This window comes from Poecilia reticulata, chromosome 7, assembly GCF_904066995.2.
Source record: "Poecilia reticulata chromosome 7, P_reticulata-male-v2, whole genome shotgun sequence".
Classification (NCBI taxonomy): Eukaryota; Metazoa; Chordata; class Actinopteri; order Cyprinodontiformes; family Poeciliidae; genus Poecilia; species Poecilia reticulata.
In genome coordinates this window covers 12,837,403-12,845,575 of record NC_088836.1, presented here as the reverse complement: position 1 = coordinate 12,845,575, position 8,173 = coordinate 12,837,403, and the positions used below count along the sequence as shown (strand labels likewise).

General features: G+C 37.1%; 1 long non-coding RNA gene across 1 annotated transcript; it reads right to left on the bottom strand.

The window, feature by feature from the left end:
• Nucleotides 1-4,438: 4,438 nt before the first annotated feature.
• Nucleotides 4,439-7,355, bottom strand: LOC145552216 (uncharacterized). Its single transcript, XR_014088178.1, has 2 exons — nt 5,614-7,355; nt 4,439-5,124 (listed from the first exon to the last, which is right to left on the bottom strand). It is a non-coding gene; the product is annotated as an uncharacterized LOC145552216 (long non-coding RNA).
• Nucleotides 7,356-8,173: the final 818 nt, after the last annotated feature.

Genomic DNA, 8,173 nt, shown 5'->3' with positions numbered 1-8,173 from the left:
GTTTTTCTCTCTTTTGGTCCTACAGCCCATGCCTTACCCATTTGGAGCAATACTGTTTCTGGGTATTAGTCTTCACTTTGACTGAGCTGGTCAACGAAGACACAGCCTCTGCATTTTCACTATTGCTGGTACTGGCGACTTCTGGTTTAGGTGCAGATTGTTCGCACACTGACAAGTGGTGTTTTCGATTGTACTGCCTGCACAAATTCTTCACTCTGCAGTATTTCGCAATATGTTTTGGACCCAGGCAGACAAAACACCGTCCAAGCCTTTTCAGCTTCTCCCTGCGTGCACTTATTGTGAAGTCAGGACAGTTCTCTGGTTTATGGTCATACTGTCACAAAACACACAGGTTCGCGGCACGACGCTGGCTGTGTGCAAAGCAGTCGCTGATGGGACGCTCCACTTTCTAGGTTGTTCACAGGCATAGGATGGCTTACCCATATGCTTGTGTTGTGGGCTCGGGCTCTTCCATGTGTGGCTTGGTCTGGTAAGCTGAAGCGCCCGTTCTCTGCTTTGCACTTCATTTTGCAGAAACCGAATCAATTCTGGGACTTTCCATCATTGGTTGAGTTTTGTTGCCGTGTATAAGCAAGTGCTATGTCTTCTGGAATAAGCTGTAGCAACACTGGACATAGCAGACAGCCGTAAGTATCACTTTGCACTTCAAGAGACTCCAAGCTACGTATCTGGATTTCACATTCATCATATAACTGCCTCAAAGCTGCAACATCAGAGGATTTCTCACAGGTGTCAAGTTCAGTAATTTGGACATATGAGCACTTATCACATATCCTTCCTCCCAAAACGATTTTGGAGTAATTCTGTTGCAGCGTCGTAGTTGACATCTGTCATTGTCAGTCCTGCAATAGTCCGAGCAGCTGCTCCAGTCAGGTAGGAGCTCAGGTAAGTGAACGTGTCCGTTTTACATAGTCCATCATTTCTGTGAATGGCCGATTCATACTGTGACCAGAATTCCTGCCATTGTCGTCTTTCTCCATCATTTACCTTTGCCTTGGTGCATCACAGCCGCTGTAGTTTCTGAGCGTTCAATAACGACAACTTGGACTAATTACCTCGTTCTGTGTGAGTATCCATCATTTACAACAAACATCAAACACGGTAAATATGTTTCATTAAGTATTTAACAAACAAATGGCTTCTACCGTGATAATTATGTGAAATTAATTTAATTGTCTAATATAAAAAAATAGTTTGATGCTGTCGGGCTCAGAGTTTGAGTCTTTTCCTTCATCAAACAATTTTTTTCCCTCTTATTTAGTGGAAATGTTGATGAGACTTAATGATAACCTTTTTCAACCTTTAGAGCTCCACTGTTGAAAATGAGAAGCTAACATTCACAAATGACAGTGACATAAAATCCAGTGCAACATCTGGTTTGAGGTGATACTTCTGGAACCTGTTGGAGGAAAAATATCCCAACTTCAGAAGATGAGCTTTAACTTAACAGAGCTCTGTGGTTCCTCCTATCAATCAGTATGAGAGTCGGTGTGAGGAGGCGCCATGTTAGGAAGATGAAATGGAAGCTGAAGGATCTTCAGAACAAACAGGTCATGATTCTGAATTACTGATTATTCCTCTTTCAGGACACAGGATCAATATAACCAGTTGAAAAGCTAAAATTAATGGTTATATGCCAGACATGGGAAAGTGGGATGCACTCCATGCCATGATGTTCAGAATTTAGGTCTCGTGGCATCTCAAGGTGTCAACATTGCAGCCAGTGGGCTGAGGGAAATACAGCCTTATTTTGTAGCAATTCAAGAGCTACTCAGCTTTTATCGCTTTGCAAAAACGTTAATCAGCACAGAAGCTCCAAAGCTATATATATTTATTTATTTTTGTCATCGTACCCCCAAGATTTTAAAACTACTTTCACCCCTGCCTGTATGTAAATGAGAACAATCAGAGGCAGATCATTATCAGGTTATTGCTTTTACTGAGGGCAATCTGTGTCATGTGACTAAGCTTTAATAGCAACATGACATGTGATGTAGCTATATAATGTAGATATGAGGATATAGATATTCACATTTACCTCACAGTATTTTTAGACTGTGTATGAATGTTGGTCCCTGTAATAATTTGGTCTTTTTCGTGTCAATTTCTGTAAACCTTAAAATTCATCAGATATAAATGTTCTCTCTCTCTTAGTAAGGGAGCGAGTTCATCATCAGCTCATATAAAGCTGGTAAAAGTTTATTTTATTTGAGATGTTTCACTTTGACAAGTTGTACACAACAAGATTAAAAAGGAACAGGAGCAACATTCAAGTCAGCTCGTCATTGATGACGTGATCCTCAGGAAGCATATTCAAAGCCCGAATCACACGTCACAGATTGACGTCAATGAAGGACTGAACCAGAGTCCTTGAATGTAGGTATTCTACCATCATTTGGTCACTAAACTTCTTTTCGTCTTGCAGAACGAACCAGTTAGACAGGTTCTCAGGAGTTTCTCCTTCCTGTCTTGAAGGTTCAGTGTTCCCACACAAGACGACAAAGAACTGGCGCTCTGCAGGATGGGGGGCGGAGGAGTTGCCCCTCCTGCAGTCGCGCCAGGCCCGGCGACATGGGCTGCCTTTGGCGCCCTGCGGGATGGGGGGCGGAGGAGTTGCCCCTCCTGCGGTCGCCCCGGGCCCGGCGGCATGGGCTGGCATTGGGGGGGCATTGCCCCCCCTCAGAGTCAGCCTTGCCCGCCCTTTTTTTTTTTTTTTAAACCTCAGAGTGGCCAAAACTTTCTTTTCTTTTTTTCCTATCTCCATTGGTCAGTCATACAAATCAACCAATCATGACAGGCCAACTGAAAATAAAAAGGTGCGATCCCTTACGTCACTTATTCATATATTCATGTTTATCTTCACGAACAGACCTGCATTTGTTCGTGCAGCATGGCTATTCGGACTTATTTAAAAACTAAGAATCGGAGGACAAAAGGTAACAAATATTGTTACGGAGTGAAGCTTCTTCAAACAAAACGGAGGCTCGTATGTCTTTTACTGAACCTTTCTGTTCAGTTCCTTTATTGAAGAGAGAAAAAGGCGACAGCTGATAACGGCAACAGCTGTTCGTAACCAAGCCAACCAAAATATCAACAAAGCAAGATAGTGACAAAACAGAACCAGATACTTAAGCATTCTTCAAAATAAAAGACTTCTTCTATTCAAATAAATCATGTCTTGCACTTAAATATATTTCACTTCATCCTTGTAATTATATACAATCATGTTCAATTCAATTAATAATAATCATGTAATCTATGCTTAACATATAATTGTAAATCAGTCACTTATCATACTGAACAACATATAAGTGTAAAAAAGTCACAACATCCTCCCGCCCGATGAACAACTGTTCATGTGTATAAGATTTACCTTTCATTTAAAATACCTCTAAAGGATACAATAACTGAATAGGCCTGTGTAACAAGCCACCAGTCGAAGTACGAACATTGCATGAACGTATGAGACCATCCCTGCCTGGAAAGACCTCTACGATTCTACCCATTTTCCATGTCTGTCTGTGTGTATTGTCCTCTCCCAAGAGAACTACATCTCCTACTTTAAGTAGTGTTGGAGTAGGACTGTTCACCCTGTGGGCTGATTTCAAGTCCATCAAATAATCTCTGCGCCAGCGTTTGCAAAAGCCTATCAAAAGTTTCTGTTGGTATTTCCACCTTCTACACTGCAAAAAGTCCCCTTTCAAAAACAAGAAAAAAAAGTACAAAAATAGGGTATAATTTTCTTAAAATAAGAAAAATTATCTGCCAACAGAACAAGAAAATTTATCTTGTCAAGATTTTCTAAAACAAGAAAAAATATCTAACCAAGATAAACCTACAATATCTTAAAATGAGTGTATTTGTACTTAAAACAAGCCAATTTTACTTATACGAGTAAGATATATTATCTTATTTTAAGAAAAATTATCTCAAGTAAAGAAAATGTTACTTGACACTGAATTTCTTGAAATAGCGTAAAATTTTCTTATTTTAAGGAAAATGTTCTATGTATTAAGAAAATAAATCTCATATATTCTATTTGTATTAGTAAAATTGGCTTGTTTTAAGTACAAATACACTAATTTTAAGATATTTGTAGGTTTATCTTGGTTAGATATTTTTTGTTTTGGAAAATCTTGACAAGATAAATTTTCTTGTTCTGTTGGCAGATAATTTTTCTTATTTTAAGAAAATTATACCCTATTTTTGTACTTTTTTTTTCTTGTTTTTGAAAGGGGACTTTTTGCAGTGATATACCTAAATCTAGTTTATTTTTATTGTTGCATAGGATTAAAATATATATTTTGTCACAGCTTTACTCAAGGTTCTTATGCTAAGACAAACATCCAAAAATTGATCCTGTGAATACTGGAACAAGAGATGTTATTGGCTTGCTGAAATGAAGACATAAGTTCAATTACTTTTAACATCTTTATTACATTTAAGTTTCACATAAACACAATAAAACATGACTACTGGTCAGAATTTAAAGTCTGGATGGGCATCTGATTCTGAAACAATCCTGTAAAATGACAGAACAATGAAGATCTGACACATCTGCTGCACTAAGAGTCAAGCAAACCAAATTGTCCAAAGCAAAAAAAAATCTTGGGATTAGATGTCAACAATAGGAGCTTCCCCCGCAATGAACTTCTTCCAATAAGCCATAGCCTTTTATATGTGGAAGTCTTGCCTCAGTTACGGACGCTGTTCTCAAGACGTGTCAGCAGCACAGAGAGGAGTGGCCCCACACACGGATGCTGAAAAGTGTAGTAGCTATGATGTCCTCCTTTCAGAAGATCAGGGCAGGCATGGTTCCAATGGCCAGTAGAAAGTTGGTTTCACGATCACCACAGAGCTGAAAAGTGGTCTTGTTTGAAGTTGTTGGGTCATCTGCTAATTGGAGCACAGACAGAAAAACAATCACAAAACAAACCACGTTTTAGGGACTAATCAGTGTAATGATGAATCAGTATCATAAATTTCTTACCTCAAGAATGTGAAGGACGCCGTCACTTGCAATTCCCAAAGTTTCTTTAGATTGTGCAATACGTGATTGACATGTGTCTGGCATAGGCTTCACCATTGCAACAGTTTGGTTTACTTGAAAAATAAAACAAGTCTTATTTTAGTTCATGTGCTCCATTACAATATTACATGAATTCAAGATGACAAGAAAGTTATTTTAATTTAATCAAACAAGGACTACTTAAATTCACCAATCAAAATAGTGTTTAAAATATTCTGGTAACAGTGTGGAATATCTAACCTTGTAGACTCATTGCATTTAAGTTTTTAAATTACAGCACATCAAACACCCTCAGTTCGTGAAATACTAGGCGGAATTGCCCTTTAACCATTTTCCGAATCAGAAGCTATGAATGAGAAGCCACCTTAGCTATGTTAAAAAATGGAAGCTACCAAGAACTCGTGTCGATATTATTTTTAAGCCACAGCTATTGTGGTTAATAACTGTTCAAAGCTCATATTTACAAGAGCGGCTCTTTAACCGCGGATGAAAATTGGCATTTCACGACATGCTAACTAGCTTCAGTTAGCTTATCTTAGAAAGACAGACAACTTTAAACTTACCTCTGAGTACAGCAGCTGTAGGGTCTATACACGTAAAAAAGTCCTCCATCGTCATTCATGTCCAACCGAGATTAGAGAATTTGCCAAAAGAAAATCTTATAAAAGTACAGTAGATAAAAGCTTAGTTAGGCTGTTGCAACTGAATTAACCGTTAATCAGGGCAGTTAAATGATCTCTGGCGTTGCCGTTAGTGATGTGCGGATTGATACTGAAATATCGATTCTTCCGATACCAGAACTTAATTCTTTAAAATCTATTGTCAGATCCAAGGATCAATACTTTCAACACTTTAGTAATTTGAGATAATGTAGATTAACTAGAGTACGTTAAAAAGTAACTAAATTATTGAGATCTTGCCTAAATGAAACGTTGTTAATGGGAACTACTTTTTCTTCCGCTTGGTAAGTATGTAATGTGTAAGGACGTAATGCCCATGCGCAGCGTGCTGCTGACGCTCACTCACTCAGAAATGGACATGTTGACAGATTATAAAAAAAAGTGACATGGAGCTATTTCAGCTGTCATTTTATAGTAGTTTTAATAATTAAACAAGGATGTGTTTAGTAGGGTTATTACTTTACTAATTTTCTTTTTTTTAGTTTGCAACTCGATTTTCACATGTTTTGTATATTTCAGCTGAATTAAAATAGTTTATAGTAAACGAGATTGTTGTCTCAATGTACTTCTGAGTTTAAAATGAGTGCATCAGAGTACATTGTGTTCTTTTTATGAAGCCAAGATATGGATTACATTTATTTTTTATTTAATTAAGAAACAAATTAACTGTCTTTGCTCAAAGTATGGGATCTGTATTGCCAATACCAGCTTAAATTTTACTCGGTATCGGATCGGAAAGAAGATCTGTTGTATCAAACATTAATACTATCTCACTGACATTTTGGGCGCTTTCCCATTTGGATTGTATGATGTCATAATTAAATCAAACAAATACTACTTGTTATTGTTAGTTTGAACAATAAATTATTGTTCAAACTAATATTAATAACTTATAAAGTAAGAATTTCAAATATAAACCAAAAGTTAAAATATTTATCATGACATTGAGCTAATCAATATTGTTGATTCTAATCTCATTGTGTGGAATACCAGCCATTTCAAATCACACATCAATAGAAATTTTATGACATGTCAGTAAGAGCTCCCACATCTTGCATCAAGAAGATGAGATTAAGGTCCTTAGCAGATGGAAACATGCCAAGAATTATCTTGATATATAAACTGATATTGTCTCTGAAATTGTTGTGTTAAATGTCAACCGTTTAAATATTAAATTATAATTTCCAGTACACTCTGCCAACTTATACAAGAGTATAAGTTCATAGGGGTTTTTATTTTTCATTGTCAATAACACAAAGGATTCCATTTGGACATAGTCTGTTTTAATTATCTGAAGACATTTCATTAAGTATGTGATTTTGCTTTATGTGCTTGAAATAAGAAATTTTTACTTATATAAAATAAGTTCTAGACTTGAAGTTTGATTGGTAAATATTGATATTCTAGATTCTAGCACATATTTACTCATAATAAGTAATATTTTCTTAATATTAAGCTTTTATATCTTACTGAGATAATTAAGTACAAAAACACTTAAAATAAGAAAAATATTCTAACATAAATCCCTCTTGGTGAGAAAAATTATCTTGTCAGAAAGAAAACAAGAAAAATCTCCTTAATTTAAGATATTTAATCTTACTAAGATTTCAGTTTTTGCAGTGTACCTAGTTGTTCACAGTTTGCAGTGAGTACCTGATTTAGGTGAGGTGAAGGAATAATCTTTGGTGGCAAGGAAGTTAAGCGTTTACCAACTAGGAAATGAGATGGGGTAAGTGGCTGGGGTTCCAATGCATCACTAGTTACATAGGACAGAGGCCTAGAGTTCAACACTGCCTCAACCTCAGTAAGAACAGTCGTGAGCTCCTCAAAGCTCAAGGATGCTTTCCCCAGTACCTTTCTTAAGCATGTTTTTACAGATCTCACAAGCCTTTCCCAGAATCCCCCCCACCAAGCTGCTCGCTCAGCAATAAACTTCCATGTGATTCCCTTGTCAGTGAAAAACTCTGTGAGTGTCGATCCTTGGATATTTTGCCACAACTCTTTTAAATCTTTGTCCGCCCTTTTGAATGTTCTAGCATTGTCGGAGTAAATGACCCTACATAGACCTCGTCTTGCGATGAATCTCTTTAAGGCCAATAAGAAATTCTCTGTAGTCTGATCTGAGACCAACTCTAAATGTACTGCTCTTGTCACTGCACATGTAAACAGTGCTATATATGATTTTACAGACCCGTCCTTAGTTTTAACATATAAGGGTCCAGCAAAATCTACACCAGTAACTTCAAAAGGAGGTGATTCTATTACTCTGTCTCGAGGTAAGGGAGCAGTGATCTGTTGTGCTGCCTTAACTTTTAGTTTTTTGCAAATGTAACATTTTGATACAATGTGTCTTACAAGCTGTCTGCCTCTCAAAATCCAATATTGTTCTCTAACTTGAGTTAATGTGTCTCCTACACCAGAATGCATCACTCTTTCGTGACAC